Source organism: Equus asinus, chromosome 1 (assembly GCF_041296235.1).
Source record: "Equus asinus isolate D_3611 breed Donkey chromosome 1, EquAss-T2T_v2, whole genome shotgun sequence".
NCBI classification, from domain to species: domain Eukaryota; kingdom Metazoa; phylum Chordata; class Mammalia; order Perissodactyla; family Equidae; genus Equus; species Equus asinus.
The window spans coordinates 109,857,355-109,881,057 of record NC_091790.1 but is presented as its reverse complement, the minus strand read 5'-3'; the positions used below and the strand labels follow the sequence as shown (position 1 = coordinate 109,881,057).

Sequence of the window (23,703 nt, the reverse complement as noted above, 5' to 3'; positions counted from 1 at the left end):
ATGAAATTAATAAGTCAAAGGGGATATGCATTCAACATTTGGGAATTGTCATACTTAGCCAGTGTGTGGGAATTCCCACTTGTGGCCTCATCTGCACTGTATCTATCCTTCTTTTTCATCTTCCAGTCTGATAGGAAAGAATTTTCATCCTGTGGTTATTTCAGATGTATCTCTGATTATTGGTGATTCATATTTCTTTTTTAACAAATTGCTCATTTTTCTATTAGAGTGTTCACTTTTCTCTTATTGAATTGTGAAAGCTCTTTATATATTAAAGTAACCCTTTGTGTTATAAGTTGCAAGATTTTTTCTTAGTTTACTATTTGTCTTTTGACTTTATTTATCTGTGTGCATGTGTATGTGTACATTCAGAAGTCTTTATACTTTTTAGACAGTTACACCCATCAGTCTTTTCCTTTATGGAGTTATGTACTTTTTTAAAGGACCAGGTTTTCAACGAAACTAACCTGAGAAATTTTCATAATCTTATCTGCTGCTCTCAAGCCCTTGGGCTCCTTGTTTCAAACTTTACAGTGTTGGGCGTTGTAGATGGATGAGGCAAACTTTCTGTTTCTGTTTTTGTGGTTCAGTGTATCTCCCAGAAGAGCTTTATTCACTTTACAAATTCAGAGATAAGTTCCTGCAAGTAAGAACTGGTGATGCGCATTTTTTTCCCTCAACCACAGAACAGGTATGCCTCCCTTCATGAAAAGCTGTAATGGGAGTGAGAAGGGACGGGTTTGTTTAGATTCTTTGCAGAGTGAATCATTGTTGCATTGATGTGCTTTATAATTGCACTCGTGTGTTCTCAGGAAAACTGCAGCACCAATGCAAGGTTCTAATACACAGTCAAGGAAATGCCACAGCCTGTCGTTGCTCCCCCAGAGTGAGCAGCTTCCCCTGGGATGGCGTCCCTGGGCTTCACGGCACAGTTCCTACTCTGCGGTAAGGACAGCGCTCCAGGCAAATGCAGGCCGAGTTCCAGCTGGGACCGTGGTGGGTGAGCTTGTATCTGGGCCTCTACCCTAGTCTGCCAGGGTTGAGCCAAAGTGAGCCTCGAAGACACCTTCTTCATCTTTCCAGTTAGACCTGAGCATCCTGCTTCCTCCTTGGCCCTCTCACGTGCCTATTTGGCCCTCTCAGTGTTTATTCTAGGAGTGGGGAGAGAAGAGGATCCTCCCCCACTTACAGACATCATGGACGTCCACGTGGTTGTCCTCAACTTCCCCCGCTTCTATCTGAGGCCCTTGTTACTGTGAGGTGAGGGAGGGAGGTCTTGACCACCAGTGAGGGTTGAGTGTAAGATCAATGATCACCACCACCGTGATGCTGAGATAGGACCACACCACTGTGATGCTGAGATAGGACCACCACCACTGTGATGCTGAGAGAGGACCACACCACCATGATGCTGAGATAGGACCACCACCACCGTGATGCTGAGATAGGACCACACCACTGTGATGCTGAGATAGGACCACCACCACTGTGATGCTGAGAGAGGACCACACCACCGTGATGCTGAGATAGAATCACCACCACCATGATGCTGAGATAGGACCACATCACTGTGATGCTGAGAGAGGACCACATCACTGTGATGCTGAGATAGGACCACCACCACCGTGATGCTGAGATAGCACCACACCACCGTGATGCTGAGATAGGACCACACCACCATGATGCTGAGATAGGACCACGTCACTGTGATGCTGAGATAGGACCATACCACCGTGATGCTGAGATAGGACCACGTCACTGTGATGCTGAGATAGGACCATACCACCGTGATGCTGAGATAGGACCACATCACTGTGATGCTGAGATAGGACCATACCACCGTGATGCTGAGATAGGACCACCACCACAGTGATGCTGAGATAGAATCACCACCACCATGATGCTGAGATAGGACCACACCACCGTGATGCTGAGATAGGACCACTGCCACCGTGATGCTGAGATAGGACCACACCACCATGATGCTGAGATGGGGCATCCTACTTCCCTTCTCAGCTGTCAGAGCGTTTCCCCTGCTTAGCAGTAGGGACTCCAGAGGCCAACCCAGGAGCAATCTCAGCGTACTAAACCTCACCAACTGACAACTCCTCAAGAGAACCCCATCATGGTGGGCCTCTGGTGGTGGGAACCGGGGTCCCATATCAGTAGGTCTTTACTCTCTGGTTTTCCAAGGAGTATTAAAGAGCATCACATGCGGGGCTGGCCCTGTGGCCGAGTGGTTAAGTTCGTGCGCTCCGCTGCAGGTGGCCCAGTGTTTCGTTGGTTTGAATCCTGGGCGCGGACATGGCACTGCTCATCAGACCACGCTGAGGCAGCGTCCCACATGCCACAACTAGAAGGACCCACAACGAAGAATATACAACTATGTACCGGGGGGCTTGGGGGAGAAAAAGGAAAAAAATAAAATCTTTAAAAAAAAAAGAGCATCACATGCACTAACTGTAGAATAACCTGCTCCTGTCGGCAGAGGGTCAGGGTCATGATGCCACCAGGGGCCAGCTCAGGGGTTGGAAGATTGGGTTTACTATGGAATGGCCCTGTGATGGACCTGAGTGGGCCCTTCCCCGATGCTGTACTTCATGTGAACTGCATCAGGGGTCCCCTCAATCTGGGGAAGATAAACTCCTTTCCCTTCTGCGTAATCAGGGCTGTTGGGTCTCCCCCATTCCCCATCCTCGTATTCGGTATCACAAAAGCCAAAGAACTAATTTGGCTACAACACAACCCTGCTGAGTGCTGGGAGGGAGAGAAATAAAATATGAGCAAAGCCCTAACCCTCCTCCTGGGCAAAGCTCCTTCGTAAATAAGTTGAGTCCTGTTGCCTGTTCCATGATCAGACGTCCTTCCGGCGGGTATCGGCAGCATGTCGGATGGGGCTCCCTTGTGAAGACAGTCTGCGTTTTCCAAACCCATTCTGGCTTCTCAAGCGTCTGGGAACTGGGAAAGCCAGTTATCCTGTTGTAGTCGCAGGCCCATTCTTTCCCCCTTTTGAGGACTGGGGTGGGGAGCGGTAGAGCAGAGCAACATCTTCGATGCATTTATTCATTCCAGAAGCATTTACTGAGCTCTCCTCCATGGCAGGTGCTACGTAGAAGTGGGAAAGAGAAATCCTGGACACTTGATCTGTCTCGATTTTGCAAAGGCATTTTGCAGAGTCGCTAATGACGTCTGCAGGGGACTGAATGTGGCCTCCGCAGATATCGGGCTCTAATCCCTGAAAGCTGGGAGTGTGCTGCCGACAGCGGTGCATAAATGGTCAAGTCTTGGCGGAGGTCATTAAGTTAAGCATCTTGAGTTGGGGAGATTATCCTGGATTATCCAGCTGGGCCCTAAATGCCATCCCATGTATCCTTCAAGGGCGGGGCAGAGGGAGACTTTGCAATGACACGCCCAGGGGAGAAGACAACGTAAAGATGGAGTGGAGGAAGGTTTGAAGATGCTAGCCTCGAAGACTGAGCGACGCAGCCACGAGCCAGGGAACACCAGCAGCCGCCAGAAGCTGGAAAAGGCAAGGAACAGATCCTCCCTTGGGCTTCTGGGGGGAATGTGGCCTGTTGGCACCTGGACTTCAGCCCAGTGAAACTGAGGTTGGACGTCCGGCTTCCAGAATTGCGAGAGAATAAATTTTTGTTATTTTAAGCCTCAAACTTGTGGAAATTTGTTACAGCAGCCCCAGGAAACTGATATAGCATCCTTGTGGATAAAATAGAGACATGGATCTAGAAGACAGTTCAGGTAAATGGAGTCACAGACACCTGACCATCTCTCTTCATCACTCGGCAAATAGTTCTTGAGTAGCTACGATGCTCCAGGCACAGGAGACAGAGCCTGAATAAGGCTGATGGTGTCCCCACTGACACCGGGTGGGAGGAGGGAGCAGGTAACAAAGAGGTAAGTAAAAAATATAACCGAGGTAACTTTCCTTATTGGTAAGTGACTTAAAGAAAACAAAACAGATAATGTGGAGTTGGGGAGGCGATTATTTTAGATTGGGTAATAGGAAGCCCTTTCTGATGACACAGCCTTAGAGCTGAGTCCTGAACCATCTGGAGAAAGCTTTCCAAGTAGAGGGAGCTGTGAGTGCAAAGGCCCTGAGGTGCGCATGAGCTTAGTGTGCTTAAGCTTAATTGGACACAGAGAGACCAGTTCTGCCAAGTCCACGTGGAGAGCCTTCTCTTACAGAGGGCTCCGTGGTTCTGTTGGAGGCCCCGTCCTGTGCAATTTTCTTTCGTTATAACTAAATCAGAAGTAACATATAAGTCATATTTATCAAGTGTGTGGGTAACATAAAGTTGGTAGGACTTGTGCTTGGTTAGATGTCAGTGATTGGGTTTTAAAATACCTTGGCACATGTGAACAAAACCCCAAGGATGACATTTGACAGGGACAAAGTGTGAACCCCTCAGTTGGGACTCAAAAAATTTATTTGCAAGGGGGCCACCCTATAGCTGAGTGGTTAAAGTTCAGTGCATTCCACTTCAGTGGCCCAGGTTTGGGGGTTCAGATCCCAGGTGCAGACGTACTCCACTCATCAGCCATGCTGTGGCGGCATCCCACATACAAAGTAGAGGAAGATTGGCACAGATGTGAGCTCAGGGCGAATCTTCCTCACCAAAAAAAAAAAAAAAAAAAAAAAAAAAATTATTTGCCTAAGCCAGGAGGGGAACCTGGCTTGAGTGCTGTACTTGTGTGAAGGCCCTAAAGCTTAACATCAGCCAATGATCTTTGGGACTGCTATGAAAAGTGAGGCAGTCATGTAACTTTTTAAAGTCTAGAGGACACAACTCGGGGGAGGAGGGAGCCACGGGTCTGTCTCCTCAGTTCTGAGTGGGTCCCACATTTTATGGGGTCATAGAAACAGTTCGTTCATTCAATTAATGAATGTTTAATGAGCTCCTCCTGTGTGCCTGGCACTGACTAGGCCGTGAGGACACAAGATCGAATGGAGTAGAAGCCTTTGCCGACCTCAGAGAGCTTACATTCTGGGGGAAGAGACACCGTAGACCTAATTATGTAATAATTATCTTGTATTAGATTTTTTTCAGATTATAAATTATTTTGTAGTAATTAAATAATAAAAATAAACGTTACAAAAATACATAACACAGAAAAGAAAAATCTCCCTTAAATTCATCCTCCCTCCCTGGGATAGCCACTGTCCACAGGATGTTGCATTTTCCTCCAACTTTTAAAAATACCCATGTAATAGATTTGAAAAGCATGAAAATGGAACCATACTCTTTTTAATTTGCTTTTTTTAGCTAAAGATATCTTGACACCCTTCCGTATGAATATAAAGAAATCTACCTCATTCTTTTAAGTAGCTGATTTGGGCTCCCTTTTATGAACGTACCACTATTTATCTAGTGTCTTGTTGATAGGGACGTGTACTGTTTCCACTTTTTCACTGTTATAAACAAGGTTGCAAAGAGAATTATTCTGTGTATCTGTTTTTGCGTAGCGGGCGGAAGAGTTTATTTCTAAAGGGTCAATTCATGGAAGAGGAACTGCTGGGTCAAAGGGCGTGAAAAAGTCACATGACAGATGCCACCCTGTTTCTGACCATTCGGGTCGGGCCTGCATGAGAGTGCAAATCACAGTGCGTGTTTTCTTGCAGCCTCGACAACACAGGATATTGTCAGTAATGTTAACCTTTGCCCCTCTGATAGGCAGAAGGCAATAATATCTTGTTGTTTACATGCACCATTTCCAGCCTACACTGAGATAACAGTCACGCAGGGATGTGCAGGGCACCTATGTAAGGCAGAGAGGCCGGAACTGCTGAGGTCTGAAATTAGCCAGGCCAGGGTGTGGTGAGGGGAGACCAAGGCATGCCAGGCAGTTCACACAGCACGTGCAAAGGCCCTGAGGAGAGAGGGAGCCTGGCAGATCAACAGGACTGAAAAACTTATGGGGGGGCAAAGAGCAGAGGGCAAGGATGCAAGTGAAGAGGAGGCAGGGTCAAACCTTGCAGGGCCCTGGGGCTCCTCTCAAGGGGTTTGGTCTTCATCTCAAGAGAAAAGGAAGCCAATGGAATCTGACGAGATTAGATCAGCATTTTGAACAGATCCCTCTGGCTGTTGTGTGGAGAACAGATTAGGAAGAGGGGAAGTGGAAGGGAAGAGAACATGATGTAGCTATTTTGGGAGTCCGGGTGAGAGATGATGGCAAGCTAGACGAGGGTGGACCCTGGACTGAGGTGGAGGCTGGACGTGAAGAGAAGTGGGTGGATTGAAGAGTTATTGAGGCCAGAGAATTGATAGGAACTGATGCCTGAATGGGCTTGGGTGGGGCGTGTGGGAGAGGGTGGTAACCTGGAAGGCTTCCGGGTCTGTGGGACAGACTGGATGGGAGTTGTCATTAGGATGACGAGACGTCGAAGCAGCAGGTGATGATCAGCCTGAGAACTGAAGATTCAGAGGCAGTAACTGCTTTGGAGAGCAGCCTCTGCGCCCGCAGCACCCTCTGAGACCAGCTGACCATGTGGCCCTGCCGCCCGGGCCACAGCCGAGTGGACTGGGAGAGCACCTGCGCCGCGGCCCTGGTACGGTCTGTCTGTCCGTGAGGGGACAGTGCCAGACGGGGCTGTGAGCCTCCTTCAGGGAATCGGAAGGCAAACCCAAGTGAGTGGCAATGTTTGGAACCGGGGGACATCAGAAAGGTCGTACCACAGGCAGGAAGAGGAAGTCGGAAGGAAGGAGGAGGGAAGAGAAAGGCTGGGTCAGGAGGAGTGGCTGAAGACCCACAGTGCTAGGCCCCTGACCCTGCGTGTGGCCACGTGGCAAGAGCCAGGCTTTCAAGGGGAGCAGATCCCGGGGGTGATTTCCCAGCTCTTATGTGGATGAGCTGGGTAACCTCGAACAAGTCACTCAGCGTCTCTGAGGGTGTGTTCTGTTTTCTCAACTATAAAGTAGACACCATCATATTTATTTCTTGGGCTTGTTGTGAGGGTTGAAGAGATACACATGAGAATAGGGGGGGATATTTGCAACTCAGAAAACCACTAGAGAACCAGTAGGCAGAATTAAAAGTTGAAAAAAAAACTCCTACAAATCAACAAGGAAAAGACAGCCAGCCCAATAGAAAAACAAGCAAAGACTAGAACAAGCCCTTTCCAAAGGAGGATATATTAACATGGCCAAAAAATATATGAAAATATGACCAACCTCGTTAGTGATAAAGGAAATACAGCGCGATTCCACATGCAACAACACGGATGGATCCTATAAACTCAATGTCGAGCAAAAGTAGCAAGAGAGAGGTGACTGTGTGAAGTATGGGTCAAGGTATGGAAAGTTCAAAAAAACAGGCATTGAAACTACAGTCAAATACCACACGCACACATCAGATTGGCAACATTGTAAAAATCCGATAATACAAGTGTTGGTGAGGATGCAGAGCAACAGAAAATCTGCGTGCTGCTGGTAGGAATGCAGATTAGTGTAACCATTTTGCAAAGCAGTTTGGCATTATCTAGTAAAACTGAAAACACGCACATCTCACCACCTGGCAGTTCTATTCCTGGATATACTTATCTAAGAGGAACTTCTCATGTACTCTGGAATATATACACAAGTATGTCTATGACTCTGTCTGTGGCCTCATGCTAGAACCAACACAAATATCCATCAATCATGGAATGATGAAGAGACTGTGATATAGTCACACAATGGAGTACTATACAGCACTGAAAATGAATGAACTATGCTATCAGGAACAACATGAATTAATCAACATAAATAAACATAATATTGAGCAAAGGAAATAATACAGAGCATATGATGTCACTTTAAAATTAAAAAATAGGCAACGCTAAGGTATAAACTATATAATGGAGTTCATATTATGTGGCACATACTGTTGAGCAAACTATAAAGAAAAGTAAGGAAGAGATTATCATGAAAGTCAGAATAGTGGTTGCTTCTCGGGGAGGGGATGGGAGGGTCCCGGGACCGGGCGGGGACCCCCAGGGCAGGAGTTCTGGGAGCACTTGAAGGTATTCTAGCTCTTGCCCAAGGAGGTAGTCATGCAAGTGTTCGCTTTGTGATCATTCGTCATACTGTACATTTGTTTTGAACATTTTAATCTAAGAGTATTTTGTTCCCCAATTTGAACAGGTTTAGAAGAAAGATAGCTAACACTTGTACGACGTTTGGCCCAGTGCCCGGTGCAGATGAAGAGCTCAACAGAAGGCAATCTGATCTCCTGTTATGACCCAGTTGTTTGTTAGAGCCATGTTGTGTCCTGAGCAACCCTCCAGCTCCTGGACTGGGCCCTGGTCTCCAGGAGGCTGGCGCTGAGGTGGAGATGCTGGACTCCTGTGTTCCCAGGGTGGCCCCCAAGTCAACCCCGTTACGTAAGACAGCGCTTCTCAGCCGATGCGTGGGGTTCACTGCGCCGCCTCAAACGCTTCCCCAGCGTGCTGCCAAATTTTGGCAATGTGTGAAACATTTCTTTTTTAGCCTCTCTGTTGTTATGCAATTCCAGAGAGCGAGATTGCTAAACCGAGCACCACGTGATGTGGTGCACGGCCAGAGCCCAGCCTGCGGCAGGTCAGAGGTCAGGGGTCAAAGGTGGAAACTGATGGCAAGCTGGTGTGAAGGAAATGAGCACACGCGAGAACTTGGCCTTCTGATTGTATCATGGAAATAAAGTCAGCGATGCAAAAGGGGACCAGGTGAATCCCAGGATAACTGAGGAGGCCATTTCAACCTTTCAAGTGTGTAGCCCCGAATCTGGTATTCCACAGAAGGTTGGCAATCATGGACACAGGGAATCTGAGAAAGTCTCTATTCCTTGCGAGCCTAACTAGTGGAATCTGCCTTCCATAGTTATTGGAAGGGTCGCTGTGTGCAATGGCTAATTATAATCACAGCTGGCAAGGGCTCCAGCCAGGCAGAGGAATCATTCTTATTCTCTGGTACTAGAGGGAGGGCATAGCCCAGGGTTCGGGAGTTAGATGGAGCAGGTTTTGCTGAGAATAAGCAAAAATGTCCTAACAGTGCAATGGGGGAGGTTTGGGGAACAGCAAATGCTCTCTCTCTCTTTCAGCAGAGGCGGCAAGACAGTTCATCCAATGTTTTAGCAGAGATTCCTGCATTGGGCGGCAGGTTGGATGAAATGCCTCTCAAGCAAGGTCTTTGCAAAGAACCCCAAATTGTAAGTTTGGGTGTTGACAGAGCTTCCAGTAAGGGGCTGGACTCTACGCTTCTTATCTATGCGAATCTGAGCCTCCCAACGTCAGCGCGTACCCTGATGTGTAAGCTGTTGGAGCACACATTCACGTTGATGCTCGTGGACTTGCTCAGAACTCTTGAGACAGTAAAATCATTTCCCCTGTGGGGTTGTTTTCTTTTAGTCCTTCAGCTGACAGCGGTTGTAAAGAGCCTTTCTGGCTAGCAACAAAATACCTCTCTAAGCTTTAGAAGAGAAGGAATCTGCATAAAACGTTCTCCCACACTTATTGCTTTAATTTCAAACTAGAGGTACCGATCTTTTCATAAGAACTTCCCGGCCGCTCCTCCCACGAATGGTGTGTGTATGGTGAAGACTACGTGTGCGGCATCAAGGATGGTGTTTCACAGCATTTGGGCTGTTTAGAATCTGCCCTGCAGACTGAAATGATACGTCCGGCTTTGTTTCCAGGGTTACAGAAACTTCTTTGGTCTATTTCCATGACTGTGTCCAGTGGAAATGCACCACGAGCATCTGTGACCACCCCCGGGATAACAGAGGCATCCGTGGTGTCTCTAGTTGGAGTTGGCTTGGCTTGAGCCTTAGGTATTTTCTGATAAAACTGACTCGGTCGTTGGTTGATTATTTGACCTGAGGGTGTGAAACAGATCCTGATGTTTTCCATTGGCAGAATGTAAGAGCTGAGTCGCCTATAGTTGCTTTTAAGGTCTTTGAATAATACCTGTTTTAACCAAATGTGTACAGGCTTAGGGATGGCCACGAGTAGAACTTAATTTACCATAGCACCTACGATTAAGTAGTTAATGAAATTATGTTAATTAACTTGAGTTTATTGAACATATACAATTTTTTAAATAGGCTTTATTTTTTAGCGCAGTTTTGGGTCAACAGCAAAATTGAGTACAGAGTTCGCATTTACCCCTTGCTCCACACGTGCACAGGCTCCCCCACTATCCGCACGCCCCACCAGAATGGTACATTTGTTATAATCAATGAACCTCCATTGACGCGTCCTTGTCACCCAGAGTCTGCAGTTTACATTAGGGCTCACTCTTGGTGTTGTGCATTCTATGGGTTTGGACAAACATATAATGACATCTATCTACCACTATAGTATCATCCAGAATAGTCCACTGCCCTAAAAATCCTCTGTGCTCCACCTAATCATCTCTCCCTCCCCCCAACCGCTGGCAACCACTGATCTTTCTACTCTCTCTTTTTCTCTCTCTGTAGTTTTGCCTTTTCCAGGATGTCATGTCGTTGGAATCATCCAGTACATAGGCATTTCAGATTGACTTCTTTCACTCAGTAATATGCATTTAAGCTTCCTTCTTGTCTTTTCTTGGCTTGATAGCGCATTTCTTTTTAGCGCTGAATACTATTCCATTGTCTGGATATGTAACAGTGTGTTTACCCATTCACCTACTGAAGGACATCTTGGTTGCTTCCGAGTGTTGGCAGTTATGCATAAAGCTGCCATAAATCTCCGTGTGCAGGTTTTTGCATGGACATAAGCTCTCACCTCATGTGGGTAAATACCAAGAAGTGCACTTGCTGGATCATGTGGTAAGAGTATATTTAGTTTTTAAAGAAACTTCCAAACTGTCCAAGTGGCTGTAGCATTTTGCATTCCCACCAGCAGTGAATGAGAGTTCCTGTTGCTCCACGTCCTAGTCAGCATTTGAGGTTTCAGGATTCTAGATCTGGACCATTCTAGTAGGTGTGTCGTGGTATCTTACTGTTGTTTTAATTTGTAATTCCCGAAGGATATATGATGTTTGCTTGTTTGCCATCTGTATATCTATCTTCTTTGGTGAGATGTCTGTTCATATCCTTTGCCCGTTTTTAATTGGGTTGTTTGATTTCTTATTGTTGAGTTTCAAGAGTTCTTTGTATATTTTGGATCACAGTCCTTTATCAGATACGTCTTTTGCAAATATTTTCTCCGAGTCTGTGGTTTGTCTTATTCTGTTGAACATACGCTATTTTAATGGCGTTCTGCTGGATGTTGCATGGGCATATAGAATATATTTAAGACAATTTCTCCATTTTAAGTTGCCTATTAGGAAATATCTATTTCCTGGAAGCAGAAAGATCCCCATCGCTTCTTTTATTGGCTACTGGTGAAGCTCTTAGGTGGATCGTGGGAGTGGTGAACTCTCCGGATAACTGGTGTATTTGGGAAACTCTCTTGGACATCGTTTTCTGTGGGGAGAATTCCATGATAAATCGTACTCTGGTGGCTTATGTATAGAAAAGCTTGAGACTCTGACTTGTTTGGGAAAACAAAACGTCATTAGTGTTCTAAGAAATATTAAGGACTGACATTCGTATGTTCCTTTGCTTATCACTTTTACTGGCATCACCTCATTTGAAGATTATGGAGCAGTGAGGACTTACCTAAGTAAGAAATATGGTTATTTGACCAAGAGAAAGAAATTTTATTTTATTTATCTGGCTTTTTTTTAACTTTGAAATATTTAAAAATATTTAGCAGGAAGAGATCATTTCCAAATAGTTCAGAGTCACTGGTCGGACACCTCACATGACTTCACATGTGGAGTCAGCATCTGCTTATACTGAATGACACAGTATCAGACAAGGAACATGACATGCTTAAACTTCAATCAATGTTAAACAAACTCTTCGGTGCATCCATTTGTAGGCAAAAAGCAGGGCCCCCAAACCTAGTGTGAACCGGATGTCAGATATGTTCCATTTGGATGCACCATATTAGCTCTAGTCAATGGGGGCCAAGGGCATTTTGGAGCCTAAGGTCCAGCTCGAAGTCTTCAATGAAAGGGAAATTCAAACATTTAGCTAAGGAGTAGTATGAACACTAGTGAGACAGCGTAATTGTTAAGACCGACCAGGAGCCAGAGCCAACATCTAGGATATGTGCTCTCAACACTGCCCGTCCCCAAGAGGAAGAAACAGTTAGGGTGCCCGATTTACCATTTCCCCAAGAAAGCCAGAGAGTGAGGGAGGGCAAGATGGGCAGGAAAGAGAGGGGATAGTTGGACCTCCGACCAGGACAATAGGCTGGGTCCCCAGCTGCAGTCCCTCTTCTTGGTGAGAGCGATAGAAAGGTTCTTCAGAATTGCCCAGGCTGTGAATTTCCCAAAGACAAAGATTGAAAAACAGTTGCAGAACATCAGGACTAGCAGACATCTGTGGCCAGGGCCCTGCAGTGTAAAAATCACGGGTGTGGGCACTCCGCGTGCCCAGAGGCCAGGCCTACCTTGTGTTTGTTAGTTATGTGACCGTGAGCACCTTGTTTAAACCTCTGAGACTCGATTTCTTCATTTGTGAGACTGGAATAATGATTTCTGCTATGCGGTACTGAACTGCGAGGATGAACGATAATTCACGCCAAATATCTGGCCCGTAGCAGGGACTCAGTAAATGTTAAGCGATTTTAAAGAATCGTTCAGGCTTTATTCATGTGTTTAATGATTGCCCTGTAAGGAAAGGCCAGAAGCAGTTTCAATACACTTCTGCTTGTACTGCTTTCCTTGGAAATGAAATACTGTGCACAGTGTTACTTTCTTAAGAGTATTATTAAGCATCCGTTCACTAGGATGCTCAAATGATGTCTCATTGGCTCTGACTGGGTCTTGTACTCCTCCCAGCATCACTTGCTCTGGGGGGCATGTGAGGGGTTGGTCAGTGCTGACCGGCTTGAGCACAGGAGAGCCGTCTCCTGCAGCCAGGGTGGGGCTGGGCTGGTTCCCCCAGCCACATCCCCAGGACATCAAGGACCCGTTAGGAAAAGGGAAGGGGCAACCGATGTCAGCACCAACGTTCCTCCTCTCTACGCTCCCCTCCCCAGGCCTCTTTTCACCATGCTAAACAATTCTGGGACTTTTAACCTCTTGTTGAAAGCCTTGAATTTTAGATCCTTTCTTTATCCTTATGGATCTTTTCTCAGTCTTCCCCAATCTTTCCTGATTTAGACCAGATGCAGTAGTAAGCAGACAAATCTCCAAGGCTCTGTAAGCTTCAGGTTCCCCATCTATAGACTGATTAGGATCACCGTATCTACCTCTCTCCAAAGATCACCTGAGATGATGTATGCCTGCGTGGCGCACAGCGAGCTTTGTATAAAGTTTACTGACAAACACAGTCCTACTTCCCGATGCTCGAATCCTGTTCTCCTACTTGTGTTTTTCTCTCTTTCATGCTTGTTTCTTACCTGCAGCCTTAGAGTCCTTTTAGTGCTCTGCTCCAGCTTCTGTTTCTGTTGGTTTTCTGCTTCTTGTGTCTGTTTCTGACCTCGTCTCTCATTTGCCAGGGTAGCTGTCTGTGCCCGGAGGTACGACAACAAGAGACAGTGATTCCAGAGGGCAGAGAGGAGGAAAGGAGCGGCAAGGAGCAGGTGGAGGGGAGGCTGGATGCCCCCTGCCCCCAGGGGCGCAGCCTCGCCCCTGCTTAACCAGGTGTCGACTCCCGTACTTGGAGAAGGAAGAAGACTGTGTCCTATTTGTTCATGTGAATTTACCTAAGAAACACAGCCTCAGTCGTTAGGCCTCGGGGCTAATTTGTCTATGTACTGCTTCAGAGTTGAGCTCGTGGGTTCATTTAGTTTGGAACTTTGAAGGATGAGGCTCTCTCTCTCGAGGAGCTGAGGAAGCTTGCTCCAGTTGCATCAAAGATGCTTTGTCCTCACCTTCTTCCCTCCTTTGAGACTCCCCTCCTTGCTTTGGCACGGGGTGGGAGTCGGGCGTGGGGGGGGGGTGGGGGGAGCTGAGAGCATTCCTACTCAGTTTCCCGTGCAAAGAGCTGCTCATGAGTTTGTCCCCTCACACAGACTGGAGGAGACCGGAGTTTCCCAGAATGCTGCTTGCCGTTCCGTCTTAATAATCAGGCAGGGATAATAGCTGACATCGATCGCAGGCCACTCTAAGCACTTCGCATGTACAGCAATAGCAATAGCTAACAGTTAATGTGGTGCTTACTATGTGCCGAGCGCAGTTTATTTTGTGTATATATTAATTTATGTTATCCCCTAGTCCTCCTCTGAAGTAGTGACTACCGGCATCCTCCAGGTACAGATGAAGAACTGAGCTCAGAAAGCTTCAACAACTTGCTCAGGGTCATTCTGCTAGAGTTAGGGCCCGGATTCAAACTAAGATTGTTGGGCTCTGTGTTCTTAACTAGTATCCTCCCCTACCTCCCCAGGTTATCACACCCATTTTACAGATAAGGAAACTGAGGCACAGTGAGAGGAAGTAGGCCTGGATTCAAATGGGGGCAAGAGACTCTGGAGCTGGGGTCTTCTCTGCTACGTCATGTGACCTCCTGCAGGGACGTGTTCCAGTCTCACACTTCACACGGGGAGTGACCTGAGGACCCCTGCGATGGTGTAACTCATCTGGATCAGCGAGGGACACGGCACAGAGCGCAAGCCCCGTCAGTCCTGGTGTTGCTTCTGGGCCTGGAGCGGAGCACGGGGCGCCGCCCTGAGGGCCGGAGTGCGGCTCTGGTGCCAGGAGCAGAGCCCACCTGTGCGGTCCCTGCTTCCCGACCTCTCCTTCATTTCACCCAGGGCTGTTGGTCAGGATGTCCTGGGACCCGCAGGGGACTTTGAAGCATCAGACACCACAATCATAGCCCCACCAGTTAAATGAGGGAACGAGCAAGGGGAGACATCATTCAGAATGTGACTTATTTGTTTATCCATGCCCTGTTCCCTAAGGATTCATGACCGTGTACAGAAATGCCTTCACTCTGGGAGAGGGCATCCGTTAGGCGTGTGTGACAGCGGCTGGAATCCCAGCTCCCTCACTCCCCTTCCCGGGGAACCTGGACGGTCCCATCATCTTACTGCTCCCTGGCTTCCTTACCTCTAAACTGGAAACGATGTCTTCCTGGTGGGCCTGGGCGAACATGGACGACAGTTCCCGTCAGGTTCCTAGTGCAGGGCTGGCCTGCAGTAAGTGCTTGGTGGTTTACTGTCATTACTGCAAGGTGGAGAGCGACGCAGCATGCGCCAAACCAAGGGGAGGAGCCATAAACCGAAGCCGGATGTGAGGCCCGCATGAAAACACCTATGGGCCGGCCCCATGCACCCTCTCAGGCTGGTGTGAAGAGGAACCTGATTACTGAATCATTCCCAGAGCTTCTAAGAGGAAAACAGTGCTCAGGAGAGGCAGGATGCCAGGCTGGGCGGGAAGAAAGAGCTCTGTAGGGTCCTTATAAGGAGGACGCTGCAGTGTTGCAAACGGTGTCCACAACCACTTTAGAGTAAACCCAGTGACTGGGGCCACCAGCTGTCCCTAAGAGAGGCTAGTGGCAGCAAGCCACAGCGTAGTCCAATAGAAATGTTCCACCAAAAGCCGGTGTAATGGAGTCCACGCATAGTCTGCTCGGCTGCTGTGACTCCACCAGGGGTGACAATAGGTCATGCTTCCTGGGCACTGTGAGGAGCCAGCGAGAGGCTGAGCCCTGGCCTGTGCCGCCTCATTAAGTCTTACAGCAACCATGTGAGGCTGGGAAGGTGGTCCTCCCCATTTTGCAGATGAGTAAATGGAGGACCGGAAAACAGGGTGAGAAAGCTGCCCGGGGTCATTGAGTTCGTGAGCCCGAGCCAGACGTCCTGCTCAGGCAGGTGGCTCGGCGCCAGTACCACGACCCTCTGTCGCTTTGGAAAACCGATTGGACTCAGCATCCTTGTGACGGTCCTTGCCAGCTGAGCCTTTGAGGAATCCCGGGCGGCAGTGAGTTCGAGAAAATGTCCAGCCCCTGCCGAGTTCCCCAGGGGCAGTGTTTTGCTCAGGGGCTTGAACCAAAGGCGCTCGTGGCCTCGGCTCAGAAAGGGGAGGGCAAGCAGGGAGCAGGGCCAAGTCCTGCCTTAGAAGGGCATCTTTGGTCCACTGTCACACGCAGACACATGGGTGACGGAAGACCCGAAGTGCTCCACGCAGCACGGCTGCAGTAATTTGAGTCTGAAAAAGTGTCAAGGCAGTTGCACCCCTGTTTTGGCTATTTCACAAAAAAATGAGTATATGGCACTCATAGGATACTCAGCGTGCATTCCTTTTATTGTGATTTTTGCCTAATGTATTGGACCCTCTAAATTGTCTGGCAAGAAACACTCTCAAGGACTCCCTACCCTGTGACCCCCATCACAGTAGAAGGTTCCAGAAAGGCCAGATGCAGCATTGTGCTGTTTCTGCCTGGGGGACGTTGCGTGGTTGTCATTGTGACACGAGCAGGACTCGAGCGGTGCAGCCTTCTGGGCTCCCGTTCTTCTGCGGACCCTGATGGATGGCAGAGCCCCACCTCCCCTTCTGTGAGAGCCAGGCCCTCCTCGGGGTTTCCCGAGATGGTCTCTGAGGACTTGTGGTGTCCAGCTCTGCCCGCCACCCCTGTCCGGGCCTGTCAGGTCCTGGTGGGGTCTGCTCTTTCGCTGCCTTTGTCACCGCCTGCTGTGCAGGGCCCCAGTTCCCTCTCCTTTGTGTCTGGGGCTGGGGAGGCAGCCCACTTGTGCTCACAGTTGGGTCTAACGTGGAGGAATTGGAGCACAGCACAGCAGAGGCCATAGCAGAAAGCCACATGTTGTGTCCCTTATTGGGATCGCGCACCATGCTCCCTCAAGCCCTGGCTCCCCGTTATCCTCCTGAGTCTGCTCTTCCCCCCACTTACCGCCTCCTCCAATCCCCAGACTCAGCTGCTTCCTTACGGAGGAGCAGAGTGTGGCTCAGTCTTCGTCTTCCCCTGGGCTTCCCAGCCGAGCCCGGAGCTTGCCTTTCTCACCCTCCAAGTCCCATCGAGGCTCATGTGGTGGGGTTCTTCCCTGTGCGATAATTTACCTCCTAATACGTGAAAGTGGACACACCCCTGGTTTTAAATAGACCTCCCCTCCCACCTTCCCCCCCCCCCGCCCCATCATCTGTATCAGCGGTTACAGAATAGTTGGGAATTAAATTTTTGTGAGGCAAGACAAAATACCACATAATAAAAATGACCGGAAATGAGCTGTCAAGCCATGAAAAGACAAGGAGGAAACTTAAATGCGTCTTACTGAGTGAAAGAAGCCAGTCTGAAATGGTTTCGTACTGTGTGGTTCCAGCTACATGACGTTCTGGAAAAGGCAGAACTACAGAGACAGTAAAACGATGTGTGGTTGCCAGGAGCTGGGGGAGAGGGGGAAAAACAGGTGGAGCACAGAGGGTTTTTAAGGCAGTGAAACGAATCTATATGATCCCATAATGGTGGGTACGTGTCCTTATACGTTGTTCAAACCCATTGAATGGACAACACCAAGAGTGAGCCGTGACGTAAACTGTGGACTCTGGGTGACTGACGTGTCGATGTGGGTTCACTGATTGTCATAAATGCGCCACCCTGGTGGAGGTGTTGAGAATGGGGGAGGCTGTGTGTGTGAGGGGGGCAGGAAGTATATTGGGAAATCACTATACTCTCTGCCCGATTTTGCTTTGAACCTAAAACTGCTCTAAAAATAAAGTCTGCTTTTAAAAATGACCGGAAGCAGGAGATGGCCGCGCTGTGGTTGCGTAAGGAACAGCGGTGTTGAAAATAAAGCAGGAGAAGAGGAGACGGCTGTTGGCTGGGGTGGCCCCACCAGGCTTCCTGGAGGAGAGGTGAAGGCTGGATTGAGCGATGAGGGGTGAACGGGGTTGGATGAATGGAGAGTGAGTAGGCGGGCGCCAGAGGGAGGAGGAGCAGCCTGAGCAGAGGCATGGAGGTGGCATGACGCGTGAGCCAAAGGACTGAGCGGTCAGCAGGAGTCCAGGCTGGTGGGACGAGCAGGGATCCTGCCCAGGTGAGAAGGAGAAGCAGAAAGCCAGCTGTGGAGACCCTGCCAGTTGGTTCCTGGTAACATTTTGAAGGGATCGTGTTGATTTCTGGTCCCTGTGTACGAGACACTCAAGAACGTAAACTGCTAGAACGCAGCTCTCTAATTACGTCTATTTCTTACAACGTGTGTTTGTTGATTACCGGGAGCTGTGAGACTTGAAGGTGTCTTGTGCACCAGCTGAACTCAGTGACTCTAGCATCTCGGGTCCGGACAGACAGGGAGGCTGCCCAGCGCTGGACCGCGCTGCTCCAAAGGTGCTTCGTCCGCAGTGTGGGCAGCCTTGACTGAGAGAAGGCAGCAAAACGTTTTGCCTAGCGTTCAAACCCCACGCCAGTGTCATATACACCAGTGCGTCTCAAACTTCAGCCTGTGTCTGAGCACCTGGAGGAATGGTTACAACTCAGAGTTTTATAACTCCCTACCCCCTGAGATTTGGATTCAGTACATCTGAGGCAGAGGTGGAGAATTTGCATTTCTAGCAAGTTCCTTGGTGATGCTGACGCTGCTGGTGGGAGATCACACTTGGAGAAGCACCGGTCTACTCCAGAGCCCCATGGTTAACTTATAAAGCTTTTCCTCTCCAGTTCTTGTGTCTGGAAAGGTGTGCCCTAGGGAACTTCAGATTTGGGAAGAAGAGTGAATGGAAGTCAAAAGATGGAAACAACCCAAATGTCCATCGACAGATGAATGTCAAATAAAATGTGGTATATCCATCCAATGGAATATTGTTCACCCATAAAAAGAAATGACGTACTTCAACGTAGATGAACCTTGAAAACATTATGCTAACTGAAAGAAGCCATCACATGAGGCCACGTATTGCTTAATCTCATTTGTATGAAGTGTTCAGAATAAGCAAATTCATAGAGACAGAAGGCAAACTGGTGGTTGCCGGGAGTTAGGCGTGGGAGGGAATGGGGAGTGACTTCTTCTTGGGTTTCTATTTGGATGATGAAAAGTTCTGGAACTAGACAGTGATGATGGACACAATGCACAACATTGTGAATGGACTTAGTACCACTGTATTTACGCTTTAAAAGGGTCAATTCTGTGTTACGTGTATTTTACCGCAATAAAAAATAAAAAGAGTGAATGGAGTGCTGTTCTAATTCAACTTGTGGGGCTGGGGGAAGGGTTTACAGGAGGAGGGCAGGACGTGCAGAGGGCCTAACCCAGTGGGTCCCGGCCCCCCTTGCCTGAAGAGTCACCTGGGAGTTTTTTACCCCATACCCTGGTCCAGCTGCACCTCAGACCAATTAAATTGAAATCTCTGGAGGTGAGGGCTAGGCCCCCAAAATTTTAAAATTCGCCCCTTGATGATTCTAACGCACAACCAGGATTGAGAACTGGCCTAATATCTCCAGGGCCAAACTGGCTGAGGACCTCTGTGCAAACTGACTTGAACTTCATCACAGACAATGTGCCTTCATCTTCTCCCAAATCGGCTTGGAAGGGGAGTGTTGAGGAGAACGAGGAGGCTTTGCAATCAGTTTGAAAATTGGCTCCACTACCATCTAGCTGTGTGACCATGGGCAAACCACATAACCTCTCTGAGCCTTTGTTTTTGCCTATGGAAAGTAGGAGTCTGTTTTCCCCTACGGAAAGAACGCTTCATAGGGGCTTTGTGAGGCTTAAATGAAACACGCCAGTTACCCTGTTACAACAGTGTCAGACAGTTTAGTCATCATGCATCTCTTTGCATCCCCTTCCAGACTGGAAGGGAGACCCAGGGCCTTGTCTGTGTGAAACCCCAGCACTGCAGAGTCTTGTACTGTAAGCTCAATTTTCTCCCTCTCCCCAAGAGGAGGGACATATTTAGATTGGAAATTAATTTTAATAGCCCCTCAAATCCATAATCTGGAAGCGCAGGAGGTTGTGAGCCTGGTAGAAATCCTTTTTGCTCTTCCTTTTATAACGATATGAATATACTCTAAGATAAAAACATAAAATTCATGCACAAATTCCTGATGATACATAAAATCATTTGGATTTTTTTGTATTTCTGTTCAGTCCTTATTTGTAGGTAATGCAGGTAATATATTTTTATTCAACTATAATTAGGGCATAGATACAATTTTATATTCTGCTTGCTTTCACTCAGTACTTTATCTTCTGCATTTGTCGTGTTTCTGTAATTCTTTGTTATTGACCTTTTAATGGCTTCATCGTATTTCATTGAGTAGCCCTACTGTAGTTTACTGTAATATTCCTCTGTTGTTAATCCTTTTGATTGCTTCCAAATTTACAATATTAGAAATTGTACTCAATGAAAATATTTCTGCATATAACTTTTAACTTCCTTTGGCTTATTTACTTAAAATAAAATTCCCATAAATTTACTGGATCAAGGGGTCTGAATATTTTAAGGCTCTTGAACACACCCTCAGATCTCTTTGGTTAAGGATTGTGTCAATTCACACTTCCACCACATGGTGTGGGTGCGTCATTTTCAACAAGTTGCCAGCACTGAATTTCATCATTTGAAAAAGGTTTATAAATTGTGTAGCTATAATCTAATTTAATATAAACTAATGAATTACAGTGTCGAGCTTTTTCCCGTGCATAACATTCCTTTTCTGTTCCTCTCCTGGTAGCATCCTCGCTATCTTGTAAACTGCTGGAGGGCAGTTTACAAACCTTGCACGTTGTAGAAAATCAATGATTACTTTTTGAAGCAGTGAATAATTCAGGCAATCCCTCTTCCCAATAATTCTTCGGTGTTCTAACAGCAGAGGTTTTTTTTTTTAAACTAAATTACACTTTATTTCAGTTATGTTGGCAGCCTCAGAGAGTTCTCTTTGCTGGGAAAACGTATGAAGATTTCCACGTGGGGGGAAGCAGACCACCCCCACATCTCCAAAGGAAGGCAGCAAAATCATTGCTCTTTCCTCCAGCCTCTCTCTGTGCTCCCATCCCATTTCCTGTCGGCTCCAGAAGAGCCAGCTCGAGACGAGCCCAGGAAAAGCTATTTGTAGAGTGCATGGGAGAAACGTGAACACAAATAGGCCTTCGTAAGCTACGGAGCTCAGTTTTCACTCTTTCAAGCAGGAGGTCTGTGCATCCCCAGATGGTAGTGTTTGTGATTTGGTCCCCATTGACTGGGACCATTCTTGGTGATGAAAAGCTGCCATGAGTTCAGTAAGCCTCTTAAATAACTGTGTATGTACTTTATTAATTACAATAGCATCTACATCAATTTCAAAAATAGTAGTAAAAATATCCAGGAGACAAATCCATCCAGCGACATGTGATATTTGGCGCACATTTGCATTCGCGAGTTCTTTGCGTCGTCCTCTGTACAAAGTTGGGAAATGCCGCTCCTAGAAGAAGCCAGTATCTCAATATTATAACTAGGAGGTGCTTACCCAGTTAAGATGACTAGGGAAGTGCTTGTCATTGCAGTTAACACTTGACTAGTGTTTAATGCTCTAACCTGCTCCCCACTAGGTCTCGGTACTCCGCCTTAATTTTTGGAGATGGCTCATTTTAAAAGTCCATTTCCTGCTTGTCCACCTTCTTCAAATCAGTGATGGCAACAAGCAATTAGCGGCATTTCTTAAATGTCTTGCTACCCGAAATGACATCTCATTCTAGTTAAAAGGTGACAAAGGCTGCCCCCTCCTCTGTTCCCTTCATTGACCACAACCTCTTGACGTCTCCCTCTGTCTCCAGCTTTGTCTAAGAACTAGCTCACCTCTCAGAACAGAGGATGCCATATGTGTCTACTGGGGAGGGCTTGTTTGTGACTACGAGTTTCAAAGGGAATTTATACTGCCGGTTGGCAGAGAGTTGACACGTACCTACATTTCCCACGGATCCACGTCATCTACTGGACAAGGAGTCCTTGTATCCTGGCCGTGCCTTGGGTGTCACAGGGACGCGGTAACCCACCTTTTATGCTCTTTCCCTTTCCCCATTTCCTACGAAGACACTCTGGCCCTTGTTTACTGTAGCTTCACTCTTCAAAATTCAACTCAGCGTATATCACGTCATGGATTCTTAAACTCAAGGAAACAAACAGAGCACAACCCATGGGTTTCCAAGCCTGACTTTTCATCAGAATCTCGTGGCACACTTTTCTCCAGTGCCTATTCTTGTCCCCGCACCTGTTCTGATTCACTAGGACTGTGTGTGGACATGAAACCTGCATTTTGTTTGTTTGGGTTTTCTTAATTTGCTAGGTCATCAGTTTATTATAAAAGGCTCTAGGAACATCCAGATGGAAGCTATGCATCAGGCGAGGCCTGTGGGAAGGGGTATGGAGCTTCCGTGCCCTCTCCAGGCGCCACCCTCCCAGCACCTGCCCGTGTCCACCAACCCAGGGGCCCCAACACCTGCATTTTTAAAGCTCTCCTTGTGCTTCTCGTGATCAGCAGGTTTCAGATCCACCAACCTAACCAGGCTCCCAGGCCAAGACTCCCTGGAATGTCATCTCCGGCAGGTGGTGACGCAGCCTGCACTGGAATCCTCCAGGCCATGGGGCACTTGCTACTTTCACAAGGGGCCTGAGCTGAAAGAGCTCTTCCTGATGGTGAATTGAAAGGTGTTTCCACCACACAGGCTTGTATCTAGTGGTCTCAATTATGCCTTTTAGAGCAGCACAGAAAAAAGTGATTCCTGCCTTTTCCCCAAACACTGGAAGACAGCTAGTGTTCCCTTCTCGGGATCTCTCTTTCCATTTCTGGGCTCTTGGTCCTGGTTGTCCACCTCTGAATGCAGTTGCAGTGAGTTTAGGTATGTCTTTCAGATGATCTCTCATGAGAACTTTATGGAGTAGCTCTCTTCCCATGTTTGAGATGACCGAGGGCCAGTCAAGTTAAGTGGCGTGCCCTGGTTCCTACTAATAAGTAGCTGAATTGAAATTTGAACAATCTGACTCCAAATTCTGCACTTTTTTTTTTTAGAGGAAGATTAGCCCTGAGCTAACATCTGCTGCCAATCCTCCTCTTTTTGCTGAGGAAGACTGGCCCTGAACTAACACCCATGCCCATCTTCCTCAACTTTATACGTGGGATGCCTACCACAGCATGGCTTAATGAGCAGTGCCATGTCCACACCCGGGATCCAAACCTGTGAACCCCAGGCTGCCGAATCAGAATGTGCGAACTTAACCACTGCACCACTGGGCTGGCCCCTGCACTTGTAATTAACGTATTATACCCCCGACTTTTCCTTTCTTTGGCTTTAAATGAAGACAAATAGATGTTAAATGAGTATTAAATTGAAGTGTATAAAATTCCCCCCCCCCCATTCTGCTCTCTAGAGGCAGCCACAGTCGAATTCACCAAGCCCCTCTTGAGCGTGCCACGGACGGCTGGATGTTGTGTTCACAGCAGAGGGAACACTGCCTCCTTTGCTCTGGATGCCATGTGCAATGACTGCGCCCTCCCCCCAATCGTAGGCTTGGAGCGCTGAGTAGGTCTCTTTGTTCATTTTGACCTTGTAGGCAAGAAAACTCTTAGTTTTTCTTTGTTTTAACAAACTGCTGTCGATTCAGGTTTCGTTCATTGTGCATCCTTGCAGATGGCTTTCTTGATCTTAAAAGAAGGACTTCCTATCTATCCCCACTATTTTTCTTGTTGGTTGTGACCTCATTCCAACTGTGATATGGACCCGTTGGCCTCCCAATTGCGTGACCCATTAAACTATCTAGCACAATGTCA

At 47.6% G+C, this 23,703-nt stretch overlaps 1 long non-coding RNA gene across 16 annotated transcripts in view; it reads left to right on the top strand.

Annotated features, from left to right (window-relative positions):
- Positions 1–23,703, top strand: part of LOC106825197 (uncharacterized) — a 48,055-nt gene that overhangs the window by 12,469 nt on the left and 11,883 nt on the right. For 3 of the 16 annotated variants that reach the window (XR_011502134.1, XR_011502135.1, XR_011502126.1), the window contains exons 5-8: positions 591–691; positions 813–945; positions 3,103–3,912; positions 8,139–20,573. This is a non-coding gene — a long non-coding RNA (uncharacterized lncRNA). Of the gene's footprint in view, positions 1–590; positions 692–812; positions 946–3,102; positions 3,913–8,138; positions 20,587–23,703 lie in introns of those variants that run through there. The other 13 variants (XR_011502142.1, XR_011502132.1, XR_011502129.1 and 10 more) reach the window with 11 other exon arrangements.